Source organism: Schistocerca americana, chromosome 6, assembly GCF_021461395.2.
Source record: "Schistocerca americana isolate TAMUIC-IGC-003095 chromosome 6, iqSchAmer2.1, whole genome shotgun sequence".
Lineage (NCBI taxonomy): Eukaryota > Metazoa > Arthropoda > Insecta > Orthoptera > Acrididae > Schistocerca > Schistocerca americana.
The window spans coordinates 83,051,837-83,071,366 of NC_060124.1; the positions used below are offsets into that span (position 1 = coordinate 83,051,837).

The 19,530-nt window shown below is 43.7% G+C and overlaps 1 protein-coding gene across 1 annotated transcript in view; it reads right to left on the reverse strand.

Moving 5' to 3' along the window:
• The window catches only part of LOC124619322 (protein expanded), a 490,762-nt gene that overhangs the window by 217,747 nt on the left and 253,485 nt on the right, over nt 1-19,530 (reverse strand). Inside the window, exon 2 of the mRNA XM_047145631.1 lies at nt 4,035-4,104. The gene's annotated coding sequence lies outside the window, so the exon portion shown is untranslated. The remainder of the gene's footprint in view (nt 1-4,034; nt 4,105-19,530) is intronic.

Below are 19,530 nucleotides of genomic sequence, written 5' to 3' on the forward strand. Positions count from 1 at the left end.
TTCTGCATTAGTTCTCTTCCCCATATCCTTGACATTAACACTGCCAAGTTCGGTCCTCGTACGGTAGTCACTTTCCGTGTTATAACGTATTAAACAGGGAAAATTTGATTACAACCACCCGGTATGTTATGTACCTCATCTACCTCGCCGTTACGTTTTGCAGAGAAGTACACAATGACTCTGCTATCCAAGTGGACCTGACTTGCTGCACTGCACTAAGAACTGAGAACGACATTCAGCGTCGCAGTGAGGTCGAGAAGCACGACAAAAACGAAATTTAGTTATTCCGGCGAAAAATTATAAGAAATGCCTTTTTTGTGCGTGTTGTATTCGCACGCCAGTGATTCAGTAATTTGCGTCACGAAAAGTCAAACGTGACGGGCACAAGAAGAGACGAAGGCGGGCCAAAATGCGGTCGTCCGTCTCGCTCGGTGGCCTTCACCGCCGCTGGCCGCGCAGCAGGTTCTTCTTACTGGTGGGATCGCTACCGGCAGGACGGAACGCGAGCTGTAGCGGTGTAGCAAACTTTTCTGTCACCCGCTGCCATTTCCAACTCACCGCGGTTTCACAACCAATCATAATTTCAAAAATTACCGAGTGAAGTGATACACTGCAGCCGGCCGCGGAGGTCTAGCGGTTCTAGGCGCGCAGTCCGGAACCGCGCGACTGCTACGGTCGCAGGTTCGAATCCTGCCTCGGGCATGGATGTGTGTGATGTCCTTAGGTTAGTTAGGTTTAAGTAGTTCTAAGTTCTAGGGGACTGATGACCACAGTCCCATAGTGCTCAGAGCCATTTGAACAATTTGATACACTGCAGTCCCATTCATGGGTGGCCGGATTCAGGTCCAAACATCCTCTTTGATTGTCTGCGATGATGCTGTCGTTCAGCGTCTAGTAAAGTCGTCAGAAGTTCAGTTGCAAAACGAAGACCAATTACGAAGTGATTTTGATACGACATTTTTATGGTCCTAAATTTGGCCATTGACTCTATACAGGAAAATGTATGACGTCAACCACATGAGTACTAAAAGAAATTACACGATAAATCACACACATCTAATGACTGACGATTCAACTAAGTTCCTAGGCGTTACAGTTAGGAACAACTTAAATGGGGACGATCATATAATATTGTTGGAGGAAGACAAGCGAAAGACTGCGTTTTACTGGCAGAATACTTAGAATATGCAACAGGTTGCAAGATCCCCTCGCTTCTAAACTGATACTGTTATTACTCAGCTTAGACGCGAGTCCGTAGAGGGTGGTATACGTGACGTACAGTATGACTGGTCAGCATTTCCATTCAGAATTTGCGAGTGTAAGTCGGACCTTCCTTGATCCGCCTTGGTGGGTCGTGTCGTCGGATTTCCTCCTACCTGTGCGCGGTGCAGCTCTCGTAAATATCGTTCCGTGCAGATTCTTCATTGGCGCATTGGATGTCTCTGTCGGTGGAAGCTAATTATCTGATATTGCTGTCGATCAACTTTGGGGTATCTATTTACTCGAAATTAACATTCAGAATGCCCGCCGACTGCAGACTTTGGTGCGCAGTCCGTATGTCTTACTAGTTTCGTCACAGTTCGTGGATTTCCGATCACGTTCGTACTTACTAAGATATGCTTTTTTTAATGAACAGTTGTGAATTTTAACGCGGCAAAATTATGATAAATACACTCCTGGAAATGGAAAAAAGAACACATTGACACCGGTGTGTCAGACCCACCATACTTGCTCCGGACACTGCGAGAGGGCTGTACAAGCAATGATCACACGCACGGCACAGCGGACACACCAGGAACCGCGGTGTTGGCCGTCGAATGGCGCTAGGTGCGCAGCATTTGTGCACCGCCGCCGTCAGTGTCAGCCAGTTTGCCGTGGCATACGGAGCTCCATCGCAGTCTTTAACACTGGTACCATGCCGCGACAGCGTGGACGTGAACCGTATGTGCAGTTGACGGACTTTGAGCGAGGGCGTATAGTGGGCATGCGGGAGGCCGGGTGGACGTACCGCCGAATTGCTCAACACGTGGGGCGTGAGGTCTCCACAGTACATCGATGTTGTCGCCAGTGGTCGGCGGAAGGTGCACGTGCCCGTCGACCTGGGACCGGACGGCAGCGACGCACGGATGCACGCCAAGACCGTAGCATCCTACGCAGTGCCGTAGGGGACCGCACCGCCACTTCCCAGCAAATTAGAGACACTGTGGCTCCTGGGGTATCGGCGAGGACCATTCGCAACCGTCTCCATGAAGCTGGGCTACGGTCCCGCACACCGTTAGGCCGTCTTCCGCTCACGCCCCAACATCGTGCAGCCCGCCTCCAGTGGTGTCGCGACAGGCGTGAATGGAGGGACGAATGGAGACGTGTCGTCTTCAGCGATGACAGTCGCTTCTGCCTTGGTGCCAATGATGGTCGTATGCGTGTTTGGCGCCGTGCAGGTGAGCGCCACAATCAGGACTGCATACGACCGAGGCACACAGGGCCAACACCCGGCATCATGGTGTGGGGAGCGATCTCCTACACTGGCCGTACACCACTGGTGATCGTCGAGGGGACACTGAATAGTGCGCGGTACATCCAAACCGTCATCGAACCCATCGTTCTACCAATCCTAGACCGGCAAGGGAACTTGCTGTTCCAACAGTACAATGCACGTCCGCATGTATCCCGTGCCACCCAACGTGCTCTAGAAGGTGTAAGTCAACTACCCTGGCCAGCAAGATCTCCGAATCTGTCCCCCATTGAGCATGTTTGGGACTGGATGAAGCGTCGTCTAACGCGGTCTGCACGTCCAGCACGAACGCTGGTCCAACTGAGGCGCCAGGTGGAAATGGCATGGCAAGCCGTTCCACAGGACTACATCCAGCATCTCTACGATCGTCTCCATGGGAGAATAGCAGCCTGCATTGCTGCGAAAGGTGGATATACACTGTACTAGTGCCGACATTGTGCATGCTCTGTTGCCTGTGTCTATGTGCCTGTGGTTCTGTCAGTGTGATCATGTGATGTATCTGACTCCAGGAATGTGTCAATAAAGTTTCCCCTTCCTGGGACAATGAATTCACGGTGTTCTTATTTCAATTTCCAGGAGTGTAGTTTCAAACATCCAGAGGCTCCTCCTAGTATTCATGTTGTCACAAATGACTTTAATTATTAAACATAAATAAACAAAATCTGTGACTTTGGCGCCACGATGGTGGTACTTCCCGTCATGTATATTTCCCAGGCTGACGCTTGTTGCTAAGGTCCAGCGCCGAGTCCCTCCCCACTACGCGCGACATATGGTCGCTTCGTCACCTAGCCAGCCAGCGTGGGAAATGCTCTCCGACTCATGGCCGGCCGGCTACGGACTACAGCACTTCCTGACTATCGTGAATACATCAATGAGAAACAATAATTTATTAAAACTGGTAAAAATGTCTTCCTCACGTAAGAGGCACCTTACAAGGTCGACTAAAGAGACTGCCTACACTAAGCTTGCACGTCCTCTTCTGGAGTACTGATGCGCGGTGTGCGATTCGTACGAGATAGGATTGACGTATGACATTGAAAAAGCTTAAAGAACTCAGCTCGTTTTGTACTATGGAGGAATAGGCGACACGAATTGGGATGGTAATCATTAAAACAAACGCTTTTTTCGTTGCGTTGCTATCTCTCCACGAAATTTCAATCACTACCCTTGCCCTCCGAATGAGAAAGTATTTTGTTGATGCCCATCTAGACAGGGCGGTATGATAATCGAAATAAAATAACAGAAATCAGAGCTCTCACGGTAATATTTAAGTGTTCGTTTTCCTGCACGCTGTTCAAGATTGCAACGGTAGACACATAGTCTGAAGGTCGTTCGATGAACCTTCTGCCAAGCACTTAAGAGTGAACTCAGATGTAGATGTTTCTATACAGTAATAATGTTACACAGAAAACAGTCTGCTTTGTTTGTAGGTAACAGACTTATAATATCTCTATAACATCTCGCCCTTCATATACGAGAAGGGACTGAAAGTTTATTAAAAGAAATTCAGCGCAGGACTTACTGCAGTAGGTCGCTGTGATGGTGCTGGGTTGATGCTGGGCCCTCCCTGTAGCCGACCACGTCACTCTGTCCTGCAATTCAAACACAAAACAGTTGTTGTTAGTGAAGCGCTTTCACACGCAGTGCACAACCTGAAATAAATGCCGATACTTTGACACCTTACTCCTGACTTAATCTTAACTAAATACACGGACAATTACGGACCTTATCCCACTGGTTGAACGCTATTCCGCCATCTGAGGCGCCACTCCACGGCGGAGTGAGATGAAAATATCGCCAGCAGTAAGTTCCCCCTGCCGTGCTCACTCTCGCCCGTTCTCGAAACCATAGCCATTACGTCATCTAACAGTAGACTGCAGCTGCCATCTTCAGGATGGTTGGAAGTTATTTTCGTTCTGCCATCGAGGAAAAATATTTGTCTATGCCTGGGATCAGTGAAATCAAATGAAATGAGCGTTTGGCATCATTGGCCGGGAAGCACCCTGCGGGGCAGGTCCGGCCGCCTTGCTGCAGGTCTTATTACATTCAACGCCACATTGGGCGACCTGTGCGCCGGATGGGGATGAAATGATGATGAAGACAACGCAACACCCAGCCCCTGAGCGGAGAAAATCTCCGACCCAGCAGGGAATCGAACCCTGGCCCGTAGGACGGCAATCCGTCACGCTGACCACTCAGCTATCGGGGTGGACCCTGGGATCAATTGTTGTCGGTAGACACGTTAACCAGTACACAGCACATTCACGTAATAACATAAATTTATGACATAAATCTGTGTCTCTCATTCGCTTCAGTACCTCTTAATTGATTATCATCCACACCCATCCAATCTTAGCTTTTTTTCCGTAGCACCACACTTCAGAAGCCTCTATTCTCTTCTTCTCTGAATAGAATATACTTACTAACACTGAAACTTATATTCGATGTTAACAAATTTATCAGGAACGCTTTTCTTGCTGTTGCCTCTCATCTTCTACCGTCGTCAGTAATTTCACCTCTCAAAATAGCAAAACTTTCCTTCTACTTCCAGTGCCTCATTTTCTACCCTAATTCCCTCAACGTCACCTGACTTAATTCGACTACAGTTGGTTACCATGGTATAGTTTTGGTGATGTTCATCTCATAATACCTTTCCAAGACACTATCCAAAGAATAATAATAATAAAAAGGAACACTGCGATCTGGTGCTGAAAAAAAGGCCCTTGTGTCTTCCTAAAGCCTAACAATTCATTCATTCTGGATTTAAACGGAACACACCGTGGCCGTCAAAGGGTGGCGTCTTCGTATTAGAAAGAACATCAATCAACACAACGCCACGCCGCTTAGCCCAGAATTCAGCGGTGAAACTGACGTTGTGAGGCACCATCCGCGTTACGAAATGTCGGAATACGACATTGGCTTTTAGGAACTAGAAGTGATTAGTAAAGTTTATTAGCAGCCAAAGCAAAATTCATAAAGGTCATGGATGCATTTTCGACATGGCCGAGAATTGAAAGAACAGGAAAGTTTCCTCCAAACATTTTTAAACATCAACGTTTATCTGCTTTATAAAATATACACATACAAATACGTCAAATAATACTTTGCAACACGAAGCACCTTCTTTTCATTTTGATTTTATCCATACTTTGCAGCTATGAAAGTGACTTTATTCACTATATATAAGTTTAGTAAAAGCCCCTTAAGACATAATTTTTTCATGTTTTATTAAATTACACGATACTTTTCGGGCCCTGTGGATCCATCCTCAGGTGCAAATCATCTAATACATAATTTACATTTGTTCTTGAGTGTGGTGAAATGGATTTTCCTGTTATGGGAAAGTTAGATGTTATGTTTCGTATTTCGTGAATCGAGTGTAGAAATATGTGAGAAATAGTGGAAAAAAAAACAGTGAAAAACCTCAAGGCGCACATTTGTTTTCAACTGTCTACAAACACTTCACAGATCTAATTTAACCTGACGTGATCGAAGATGAAATTTATCACATAGTGTCAGGGATATAAGTTTTAAGAATTTGATATATACAAGAAATAAATTTAAAATAAGTCATAGGAAATATATGCCAATCTTCACGTAACCTCCACAATGAGTCTCAAAAATGGAGCAAACAAGAGGATTAATTTGTATACTCAGCATCGGATCAGTGGTCTTCCGTGCGCACAGAAGAGCTTGCTTTGAGTTGTTACAAACGTAAAATGAAAATTGCTAATTTTATAACAGGCATGCCCTGTGTCGTTTGTCTGCCGTGCTTTATGTAGTGCGATACGTAGACGGCAACCATTTATGTTTCTAACGAGAGTAAGTTCTAGCGTTGTACGTTAAGCAGCCACAATATCTCCCGTCAAATGAAAGTTATTTGTCTGAAAACAAAGTAGGGAGTTTCACCTTTTGAGACAGGTTTAGAACTCTCCACGATGAGTGCGAAAAGGTACTTCGAAACCATTCTGTTTCTGGTCATAATAACAGCACATGTCCGAATCAAATATACTTATCGCCAGAAACCATGTTCTTATGAAATACACTGAGATTACTCCGCAAAATAGTCCCATTAGATCCCCGTCGCGCTAAACAAGACATAAAAGCGTTCAGTATTGAAACAGACGTAACTATTTCGTATTTTGAACTCATTTTGTCGTATCTTTTCCATGTTTGCGAAATTAATATGGTATTTCGATTATCGAAAATGTCACATGTTTTCTCTTTTTACCGACATTTGCTTCAACATGTTTTTAATAATGATATTGGTACATCGTATTTCTATTTTTCAATGCCTTTTGTACTGAGGAGCCGTGGACGTCGGAAGGTGGGTCAAGATGAAGCTATTTATTTGTGGTGTAAAGGATCTGTTGTTTGTGTAGCTACAAAACTTGTTGGTGGTTTGACTGTATATTATCATAAATAAAGAACCCTGATCCAATTAAAAAAATAATAAAACCAACAAATTGATGTTGCCACCAGCCGAGAAGCGATTGTAGGAGTTGTAGCTCTCAGAGGCACTCTGGGATGTCCTCAGTTTGAGGCACCCCTGTGCATATCTGTGAGCCGCAGCTCGATTGCGTAGCGCAGCACAGAGCTCTATTGCCGATCGCGGTTGTTTGCCTACCGGCCTGCCCCCCCCCCCCCCTGCCACCAACAACATAGCACAAACTATAAATGATGACCATGGAAGTATAAGCGAGACGCACTGATGATGACACATGAGTTCTGAAAAAAGTCTTTGTGTTGCAAAAGACGGAACTAAGAAACATATTCGAAACTGCACAATTTCAACGTGTAATAAGAGCAGAAGTCTATCCCAGGTCGACTTCCTAAAGAATCCTCGCTCGTCACAATACAAACTTTCCCGCAGTACTACCATACTAGCAGCGGTGAATGCACATTTCGTTCCATGCATCGTTTCCGCTAAGCACGAAATGTACTAGCTATAGCCCCGTAAAAGTTCTCAAAGAACAGAAGTAATCGACTTCCTGTAAGGCGAATGCTTCGGGATCACTCTTCACCATGCGATACTGTATACGAAAATCAAACTTCAGCTGTATGATTGTCTGTTTATCACTTAAGTTATCATCATTCACCACCTCCGAGAAGGTGAGTGTGCGTGCGTGCTTGTGTGTGTGTGTGTTTGTGTACCTTCATTACCCGCGGTGCTTATGAAGCCATCGGAACAGTGCTAAGCGGACGCGCCGCCTGACCCTTCCATATCTCTGCTACCCGCACGACGCATCCATGAGGCGTGAAGTCTATGGCTACGAACAAGCCGCTGCAAGGGACAAAGTATTGCACGCTGTCCGTATCGAGTGATGCTGGTTCCGAAGATGACGAGACACGTCAGTCCCTGAGAGCGAAGGATGTGAGAATCCGTTATCGGTGAGACATCTCCAATAACGGAGCAGCCGACGTACACATCTTGTACTTCCACAGTTGCTGGTGTTTGACGACAATAGCGAAGTGTTTGCGCAAACGCTGACTTTTCAGATTAATCTGTTTAGAGACATCCAGTACATTCGTTCACAATGTTCTTCTGTTCATACTTGAAACTAGAAAGATTGAGATTCGCAAACATATTTCGCCTTACATGTTTTCAACTTGAGACAGAGTGGTCACCATTTTGATCTTCAGGAGCCGACACTGCCGGGATATTTTATTTTACTTTTTTTTCTTTATTTCATTACTTCTCACGCTGTCGGTGGTTTCTTGGTAGCATAGATATTTCTGCTCTTCAGCCAAATGATGTTAAAATCTAGTTCACTTTAGTTGCGATATAAAGTCACACAGGACGTGGGAGGATGTATGTCAGTGCTGAATAGGTCGCTAAGTACGAATTTGTCATTTGGTAAAAAAATTATTGTGTTGATGCGTTTCGGGTGCAGTTCATCTTCAGAACGTCTGCCAAACAAACGTGCAAACCCATAACCACAAGCGTAATACACAAAAGTCTTCCGAGAGTAAAGATACGGTAGGTATTACAAAAAATATTTAAAAAATATAAACATACCAAATGGAATAGCGCTCATACAAAGACTGGAGTCGCATGTGTCCCTCCTCACAATCAGTGCTAAACTGAATACCAGAAACTGCCACGAGGTGGCCAGTCTGTATTGGTATAGGACTGTTGATATTTTAAAAAATATCGAGAATCTGATGTATCGATATTTAAGAAATATCCTTATATGCTATCGATATATAGCGAAGAGGTACCGACATATCGATATATCAACTAAATTTCAAGGCGGAGTTGTGTTTTCTGGGGATGCTTTCCATTCCCCTCCTGCTGTTGATAAAGTATCTCTGTATCGGTATTACTCCCAGAAATATCTATGTATATCGACGATATTTCACTTCCAGATACATCGATATACCGGTATCTAATGGCAATATTGAGTGCCGATATTATATTATAATTTTTATTTTTTTATTATATCGTACTATATTATATTTTTTCACATTTTTCGGTAAATATTTGAAATTTTTCTTTTGAAATTGTAGTAGAACATAATTCTAGTTTCGCTGTGTGAAGGAGTCTTACTACTTTTTGAGCTTTCATCACCTCCAGTCCCCCTTTGACTGTACAATGTAAGTGTGGCACAAAGAAGTCAAGTCCAAAAGCATGCATTAAGCGGGGGGGGGGGGGGGGGGGGGGAGGGAAGTATGTTTTACAGCGTGTGTCTAGCCTCACTATGGATAGTTAGCTTTCTTATCTGAGAAAGAGTTGTGGGCAACACTTGCGATGCACCGCAAGTTGCTGCATCACTGAGTTTAACACACACAAATCATTCATCTTTCACGTAAAACTTCCTGGGACCTTTCGCAGGAGAGCTTCTGTGAAGTTTGGAAGGCAGGAGACGAGGTACTGGTGGAAGTAAGGCTGTGAGGGCGGGTCGTGAGTAGTACTTGGGTAGCTCAGTCGCCTGGCTCTGAGCACTACGGCACTTAACTTCTGAGGTCATCAGTCCCCTATAACTTAGAACTACTTAAACCTAACTAGCCTAAGGACATCACACACATCCATGCCAGAGGCAGGATTCGAACCTGCGACCGTAGCGGTCGCGCGGTTCCAGACTGTAGCGCCTAGAACCGCTCGGCCACCCCGAACGGCAAAAGGCAAAGGTCCCGAGTTCTAATGTAGGCCCGGCAAACAGTTTTAATCTGCCATGGAGTTTCATATCAGAGCACACTCCGCTGCAGAGTGAAAATTTCATTCTGGAGCCATCTTTCATATTTTTAAAACTAAAAGTGTTCCAAGAAAAGCCTTTCGTTTTATAGTTTAGTTAGGTGCTAAAGTTGATGGTAATGTGGGCGAGGGGCAACAGATAGCAGGAGGGAGTTGGGGGTACTAGCTAATGTCTGGTTGCAGTCAGGGGTAATGGTCTAAGAAAGGTTGGGAACCACTGCAGTCCAACAGGTCTGGTAACAATGTGAACAACACTACAGCACTTTGGTGCCTTTCTATCTGTCACACAGCACTACAGCTCTAATTATTTACATAAACGGCAATGGTGTGTACGTGTACGAAATTACTCTGACACTCGACCACGTCTTGTGCGTCCTTCGTTTTTTCTTCATACAGTGTACCAGACCGCGTTGTGTGTGAAGCTTGGGGTGTTCACCTAGCGGCCGCGCTGCTAGGCGCCGTTAGGCTACCCGCAGCGCACGCACTCAGTGCCCTGAGCTGCCCTAGCCTCCCCGCGTGCCGTGGTGTGGTGTCAGCTCGTGGCCGGGTCGCCGCCCGTTTGGCATTCAGGGGCCGCGCTCGCTTTCTAGCGGGCAGACCCGCCGCGCGGCGCTGCGCCGCGTTTCCAATTCCAGCACACCACCACACGCTCCCAAGTGACACCAAACCGTGGGCCCTCTTCTATACTCACGTATAACGGCTCACAATTACTAGCTAACTGTGAATCCACGCCTACCAGATCTCCTGGAATTGTCAATGTATGAGGGACGAAATAAAGGGACAAAAGAATTAGCTACAACAACTTTTGCAGAAGCCATACTGCAATAATAAGAGTCGAGGGGCGTGAAAGGGAAGCAGTAGTTGAGAAGGGATTGAGACAGTGTTGTAGCATTACTTCGACGTAATTAAATCTGAATGATGAGCATTCTTTGACGTAAAGCAAGGAGAAATTTGGAAAGGATATTTATGTTCAAGGAGAAGAAATTGAAACTTTAAGGACTGTCCTAGCCATAGTAATTCTGCCAGAGTTCGAAAAGAATTTGGAAGAGCATTTAAACGAAATGAAATGTGTCTGGCAATGAGGTTATAAGACGAATATCAACAAATGTAAAACAAGGATAATTGAATGTAGTCGAGTTAAATCAGGTGACGCTGATAGAATTAGATTAGGATGTGAGAATGTAGTCGAAGCTTATCGTACGTTGGGCAGAAAAATAATTGGCGACGGTCGTCGTAAACAGGATACAAAATTTAGAGTGACAACAGCACGAAAAGCATTTATGAAAATGATAACTTTGTTGGCATCGAATAGAAATTTGCGTTTGAAGAAGTATTTTGTGAAGGTATTTCTCACGGAAGTGACACATGGACGATAAGGACTACATCAACAATGGAACACAAGATTTCGAAATGTAGTGCTGTAGAAGAATGTAGAAACTTAGATGGATAGATCGAGTTACTAATGAGGAGGAATAGAATGCAACTGGCGATACATGAAATTTTTGCCCAACTTGACTAAAAGAATGAACTGGTTGATAGGACACTTCCTGTTTGTTAATGGTAGGAAGTGTGTGTTGAAGGGGTGAGGTGGAGGAGTTGTACAAATTCTAGAGCGAGACCAAGGCTTGAATGTATTAAACATGTTGAAGAGAATATATGTTGTTGTTGTCAGAGATGAAGAGGAATAGACTCGTGTGAATAGCAAGAAAAGCGGTTATGAAAAAAAAGAGAGAGATTTTTCAACATTGAATATAAATATAAATCTCAGAAATTTTTTCTGGTGGTGTTCGGCTGGGTTGAAGCCTCGTTCAGAAGTGAAACATGAAGGATAAACAGTTCAAGCACGAATAGAATAGAACTTTTTGGAATGCAGCACTACAGAAGAATGCTGAAAGTTAGGTAGGTAGGTCGGACATCTAATGAAGAGATACTGAACAGAATTGAAGGCTAAGAACTTTATGGCACAAACTAACAAAAACACGTTATCGGTTGATAGGTAACATTCTGAGACATCAAGGAATCGTCAATTTCATAATAGATGAGCTATGGCGGGTAAAACTTAGGAGATACCAAGGCTTAACTATACCAAGTATATTCAGATTATAACCATACCTTCACTAACAGTTAATTAGTTCAAAAATTATCACGTCGCGCACTCAAAGTATGATCTTTTTATTGCGCAACTAAAAGGTCTTTAATGTGGCAGGTATTGCTACATCAATTGATTGCACTCACTGAAGAAAATTAACAATATCACTTATGTTGTATTAGCAATCCAACGACGATTTCGCTCTGGCTTTGGCTCTTAATTAAAATTGTTATCTAGGTAGCATGACTATCGCTGTTGGTGCGAGAGGCACTCGGATGTTAATTACGCCGACTTGAAGAACTTACGAAGACAATTTTTCACAAAAATTCACATTTATTAAACTTTTTACACTTTCGCATGTTCAAAACATAAATTCATCATACAATTTTGTTGCTGCTCTTAATAAAACTCACAACATTTTTCATTGTCCACAGTTCAGACTCATCTTTTCATTTCCAACACAAAGTCAAGACTGTTCATATTATTCAACACAAAACTTCACTGCTCTGTACGCTTCCGCGACAAAAGTCACAAGCCAGCCTCAAAGATAACAATAAGTACAAAAATATTCACACTAGATATTATATCGATTTCAACATCTCAAAATATCGACGTACCTACACATAAAAATAAAATAAAACTTGAATAGAGTGAAAAATATGAGACATTACGTAGAAAAATATTCATTAATCTACGGTATCGAAAAATTGGGTTGGCGGGTGGTAATGGTTTCGCAAATAAAGAACCATTACAAGATGGACATGTGGCAGTAGTTATGCAAAGACGAAGAAGTTTATACAAAGTACATTTCCATGGGGAGCTAAAGCAAACCTGTCTTCGGACTAAAGACCAGAATAACAACATCAAATACAAGATGTTTATAAAATGTCCGTTGAAATCACCGATGTCTAAATGACAAGATCTGTTAAAAATGTTAAATCCTGCCTAGTCGTCAAATGTTGCACCCTGCCTAGTTGTCAATTGTGGCGTGTCAAGGAAACCTGCTTTCTCGAATCGCTAGACAAACAATTCAAACAAATCGTATTAATGAGTTTCATTACGAAAAGTAAATGACAAGACTTAACTTTGAGAATTACATAGATGTGTCGCAAGCAAAGAGCGACATACAAAATAAATAAGCTTCTTCGGTATATACAATTCCTAAGTCGTTGCTATACATGTGCATAATCGTGATGCTGCTGTTCCACTGGGTCACGAGCAGTCGGGCGGGACGCTTATGTTCTCTTCATATGGGGGGGCCACTGCTGTCGCGTTGTCGTCCTGGAGAGCGGTCGGTCAGCGTGCAATTGGCTGACGTCCTGTCACAGTCATTTCTGCTCTATCGTTCCCGACTGGCGTGCCGGCGCTTGACTTTACGCCGTAACAAAAAATATATGTACAAACAGAGCCACATTTATCTGTACTCCTCAAGGCACCATACGGGCTATGGCGTAGGGTACATAGTACAAGTCTCATGCTGCTTCCCCACCCTCCTTCCCTCTCTCTCTCTCTCTCTCTCTCTCTCTCTCTCTCTCTCTCTCTCTCTCTTCCTATTCCGTTCGCAAACTGTACGGGGGAAGAAAGATTGTAAGTATTCTTTTGCACGATCCCGAATTTCTCTGACTTCTGCGTCATTATTATAACGTGAGATGCGTAATGCAGGAAGTAGTCTGTTTGCGGATGCGCTTTGGAACGTGCTCTGTGGGGATTTTGTGAGTAAGACTCTCCAAGTTGGATAAGATCTTCCTTGTAGTGTCTACCACTGCAATTTGTTGAGCATGTCTGTGTCACTTTACCGATACAGTAGTGTCTTTACGTTCTAGCAGACACCCGAGAGAGTCTGCAGGTCTCAGAAATATTAATGGCGCACATCGGTTGTCTCCAGAGGCAATTTTGAGCTCTTAGGCATTGTGAGAATTACTGAGCCATGCGCCGCACTTTACGGAGAATTTCCTCTTACGAGTAGAGCTAGATTTAAGGTTTAAGGACACCTTAGAACGCCATAAAGTATGATATTTGTATAGGAGAATATCCTCTTACGAGTAGAGCTAGATTTAGCGTTTAAGGATACCTTAGAACGCCATAAAGTATGATATTTGTATATTCATTGAAACTCTGAAGGAACTACTTTCTGTATTCTAACTGTGGCGCAAGCAACGCATGTTTGGAAGGGACCAGCACAGTCTAGGGACCAGGCATACGCTGCTCGGTATCTTTTGGGCTGGGAGCTGTAGTGGAATGTGATCATGATCGAAATTAATTGAAGTAACTGTGGTGTGCTTCTTTCTCAACTAACTGCACAGACCTTTAAGAGACATGAAGTAGTGCAATAACTGGCACCGAAGAGCAGATATTCTCATTGACAACATGAATTAGAGCCAGTGAACCGTGACATGTTCCCTTTCACGTGAGTATTTTGCATCTAGATAGCGCCAGGTACCGTTATAACACTCTAAAAGTTGACCAATCAAATCCGTAACAACTTTTGCAGCTCTTCTTTGGATCTTTTCGATCATCTAACTTGATAAGACTGCAACAGCAGAGAATTACCTGAACGAGAGTTTTGCAAGCAGCCTCTTTCGTGCGTCGATTACAGTTCCGTATGATTTCGACAATAAATTTGACCCTGAGATCTGCCTTCTGCACGGCTATTTTACCCCTAAATGTGCTATGTTCCAACTTATGCAGAGGTGTAGCATGGTACACACAATCAAATCTTCTCCTCCTTTTTCCTGGTTTTTATCCTGTATCTTGACGGGGTAGGTAAGTTAATATGGATTAAAATTCTTTTAATAAAGTAAACAAATTAGGCTTGGTTCTAGATTCAACTAACCGCATAATTGAGACGATTTCTCGTTATTTTTCTATATAAAACTTGTATGTTCCATCGATTTAAATAAATATTACAAAATTCAAGAATTGTAAAATTCTTTTTTCGAATGAGGTTTTGTTTGTTATAATTTATCTACAATTCATGTCTTTATAAAATATTTTTTACATCAAGAGATTCAATAAAACATGTTTAAACCTTTAGAAGTTTTTATGATTTTCTCTTAGATTTGAAATTGTTTTTTGTCTGATGGCCATCTATTCCTTACATGTCTGGCCATCTAAGCCTGATACTCCGGTAAGATGGCCCAGTGTTACATACTTTTTAAGAATTTTTAGCTAGTATGAAAATTTGGTATACTTTGTAAACGAAGACGATTTCGTTTTTTATGAACTGAAAAGGAAACTTGCGGAAATTTCAGGTTCTCTTGTGTATTAGGCTGCGAAACAGACTTATGAAACAATCATAGCCATCTATCCCAGTTTACCCTACAGTCGAAGTTTGTTGGGTGGTTTTTGTAACAAGTTACACGCTATGAATGTATACTGTTTCAAAGCAGCAGCTCATCGAGGATATCTCAAACTCGAATCGGTTTTGAAACGATTTGCTATAGTAAAATGACGGGAAATGACCACTATTTGATACCTTTCGTATCATAACTTGCACGCGATGAAACTATGGCAGCACATTGAAGATTCGTCAAAAACGCGTCGATTTTATTAAAGTATGCTGTAATTAAATGTCAGTTAATGGGATATCGGTAGCAGCTAAACCCTTCAGACCACAATAACATCAATGAAACAGACTGAAAATCATATGAGGTAATAGCATTGTGGATAGCAGCGTCGGGTGTCCTGTCGGTTGCAGTTTCGCATCCGGTTTCCAGCATATATTTTTATTCGCTTTCATGCTTTCTAAAAGATTCCGGAACATTCTTTCTATTTAATAGAACTACATCGTGTAATACTCGATATTATGCATCATATGTAAGAGCGATCTCCGTTCAGCAGTCGTTGGTTCGATTTTTGTGAACATGTTAAGCTACATGCACCAATGAATTGCAAGACTGCTTTCTACAACTCTGACTTGTTCGATCACTGTTGAGTACATATTCATTCATTGATGCGATTGTGGAATACGTTACGCCTTTATAAATATTGTGAATAAATATGCACACACACACAAACACAAACACACACACACACACACACACACACACACACACCAACCCGCCCACACACACACACACACACACACACACACACACACATACACACACATCTACTCTTACGTGAAGTACGGAAAAATTTGACGGGAATACTAAAGCAAGGGATGATTTTTTTGGTGTTATCTATAAAAGAGCGTGGACTAACAGTAGCAGACATTGCACCATGTTGTCGCACGTCTCTTGCGTTGCAGATTTTCTAAAAATTCTGCTACTGAATATATGCAGTAATCTGATAACCCTTAGGGCTTTACTAAAAAGTGAAAATGATGAAATAATTTTTATCTTGTGTGGAAGACTATTGCACTTCTGTAATGCAGTATTTGAAAACGAAGTTTCAAAATCTTTTGTCCTTACTGACTGGACATGGAAGATATGTTGCTGCCTTGCGTCATGTTCGTGAATGCTGAAGTATTTGTTTTTAACCTATAGACAGAGCAATATGGCTGCCATACGGTCAAGGGATCAAATGTGCGTTTTAATAGATACAAGGCAGTAATTTGACGCGCGTCCCTTTTCCTAAATAAACGGTGTGGATTTCCCGCCGATAACTTCCGCTCGAGGGCGTTGCAGCCGTAGATCACTATGAGGATCACGTTCTGTGTGATGTAACAACTCGTTTCTAAGCGTGCATCAACTGCGATGGAAACAAAGTCTGGCGCGCGGAACGATGAAATCCCACGTCCCAGGTGAGAACAGCATAAGCAACGAGCCAATATTATTCAGCTAACTGGAATACAGCTTTAAATACAGTACCTGGTACAAAAGGTGAACCATTAGCAGGCGATATGTTAATGAAACGTAACCTTGCGGCTTGTGAGGTAAGTGATGTTGTTTCAGTGATTACAGCAGAGTCAGATTCATAAAGAACATGGCAGTACAGCCGCACTCGATGGACGCACTGGTTCGATTGCGAGAGATCTCATAAAGGCATTGTATGTTCTCCGGGGGCAAAATGGCCCACAACTCTCCTTGGTCGTTCACATCCTGTATACTGGAACTGTGACGGTGTTATCCGAGATGGTCCCTCACATGTTCTTACGGGAACAGATATGGGGATCTTGCTGGTCATTGGACTACCTCAACATGAAGCACACAGTGTCATGTGTGGATGTGCATTGTCCTATTGAAAACTGGCACGGTATTGTCACGTGATCGGTACCACATGATGATGCAGGATGTCCACGACGTAGCGTTGGTAGTCAGACTTTCTTCAATCACTATCACTCGTGATCTAAAAGCAAAGGCGATGGCTGCCACACCATGACGGCAGGAATAATACCAGTGTGCCTCTCCAAAGCGTAGAAAGAATGGAACTTTTGGTCATAAAGTTGCCTTACTGATAAAAGATGATCATCCCAGGTAGTGCAGAACTGCGATTCATCACTGAACACAATACGGTCACATTCATCAACAGTCCATGCTTACTAGTCATGGTATCACTCCCAACAAAGCCGTTTGTAGTGTGGTGTTAACGGCAACCTGCACAAGTACCGGTAGCCCCATAGTCCATCAGTTGCTAGTCTCTGACTAATGGCGCGGGACGACACAGAGTGTTGCAGAATCCATCACTTGTTCTCGGATGGCAGGTGCAGTATACTTGTGGTCAGGTGTGGCAGACTGAGACTTGGACGACGAGTCTGGCTGCCCTCAAGCACCTATGTAGTCCAATATCGGGCCAGTGTCGCCTCCGAATTCCCCACAAATCTGGATATTGCATGATGCGACTAGCCGGCCGAATGGAGGTCCACAATGAGACACGTTCAAGTGTGTCAAGCGTTGATAATGCTGTTTGAGGTGAGTATGCGGCATCCCGTGTCCTTCGCAGTGATCACTCAACCTCTGATGCTGTTCACACCACTTATTACAGGACGTTCGAAGAGGAACGGTCAATATTCAGGGATACGACACGACCGATCATTTCCAGCAAAAAAAGTCATATGGACAAATGCCCTATTCTGAATAGCTTCCGAGAAAGAACACATTTAAAGTACGTTGTTCTTTATTTTCTGTATTGTTCAGTACATTGTCAGATTTACACATGCACACGTGCGTCTTAGAACTTTGTGTTCTGCCTTACCGGAGGTCTTGCCATGGAGGAAACCTCGTCAGAGAGGTCCACCGCATGAGCGACTAGGGAAGTGATTCCACTGGTGGTTTCCCGTTGCCTTCCACTAATGATGATGAAATGATAATGAGGACAACACAACACCCAGTCCCTGAGCGGAGAAAATTTCCGAGCCACCCGGAACTCGAACCCGGGTCCCTGGGCGTGACAGACCGCCGCGCTGACCATTCAGGTATCGGGGCGGACGCGTCTTAGAAAGTATCAACTAAAAAAAATACGTATCTTCAACACGTCATGGGACACTGATACGAGCAGAAAGTCGTCGTATGCAGGCAACATGACCACGTTGCACCCTTTCAACAGTGTGCTGCTGTTCCTGCGCATGTTTTGAGCAACACGTTCAGAAGAGAAATGGGAATTTGGAATAATACCCGCGCCTGAAATGTGCTGAAATCTCTGGTAAACATTCTACGGTCAGAAATTCGACTTGTCGGAAAGCGCGAACGGTATTCTTCGACAGCGTCGGCCGTTGTGGCCGAGCGGTTCTAGGCACTTCAGTCTAGAACCGCGCTGCTGCAACTGTCGCAGGTTCGAATCCTGCCTCGGTCATGGATGTGTGTGACTTCCTTAGATTAGTTAGGTTTACGTAGTTCTAAGTCTAGGGGACTGATGACCTCAGATGTTAAGTCCCATAGTGCTTAGAGCCATTTGAACCATTTTTTATTCTTCGATACCAGTAGCAGCACTACAATCGCGGAAGCCGTAAACATACACCACATCTGCCTATTCTTCATCAGTGTAGATGTATAGCAATACAAGCAGCGTGTGTACACATTTAACCGATGGTTGTCTCTGATGCATTAATTCACTCACGAAGCACCATGGAGAACTGCGCATTCTACGGGCTAACTTAATGGCAGGAAGATATCCCGAGCGAAGAGGTTGAAAGCAACTATGTAGGTTGGGGTAGAATAAAACGTCAAACATAAGTAACGGGCAAGGCGAACTCTAGATTGCGGTTTATTGGTAAATCCTGAAGCGATGCAGTCCTTCAACAAAGGAAATTGCTTACAATACGTCAGTTCGTCCAGTCTTAGAGTATTGTTCGTCTGTATGGGACCCTTACCACTTTGGTCTGATTCAAGGGATTGAGAGGGTCCAAAGAAGAGCGGCAAGATTCGTGACTGGCACATTTAGCCATCGCGAGAGCGTTACCAATCTCATAGAAAGTTTGAAGTGGGACACACTTGCAGATAGACGACGCGCTAAACGGAAGGGGCTGCTCACTAAATTCCGAAATCCGATCTTCGCCGAGGATGTAGAGCTTATATTATTACCACCAACTTTCAAATCGCGCAATGATCACCATTCAGAGATAAGGGAAATTAGAGCTCGTACTGAGGCGTTCAGACAGTCGTTTTTCACTCGCGCGATCCGCGAGTGGAACAGAGGGGGGGGGGGGGGGGGAGAGGTAAATATGACTTTGGCGCGAATTGTGCCCTGCGCCATACACCGCTTGGTGGCTAGCGGAATATATATGTAGATATGTAGAAAGGCATGTGCGCGGCACTAGCTTAAAAAGAAATGTACATTGAATGTATTCTATCTCGC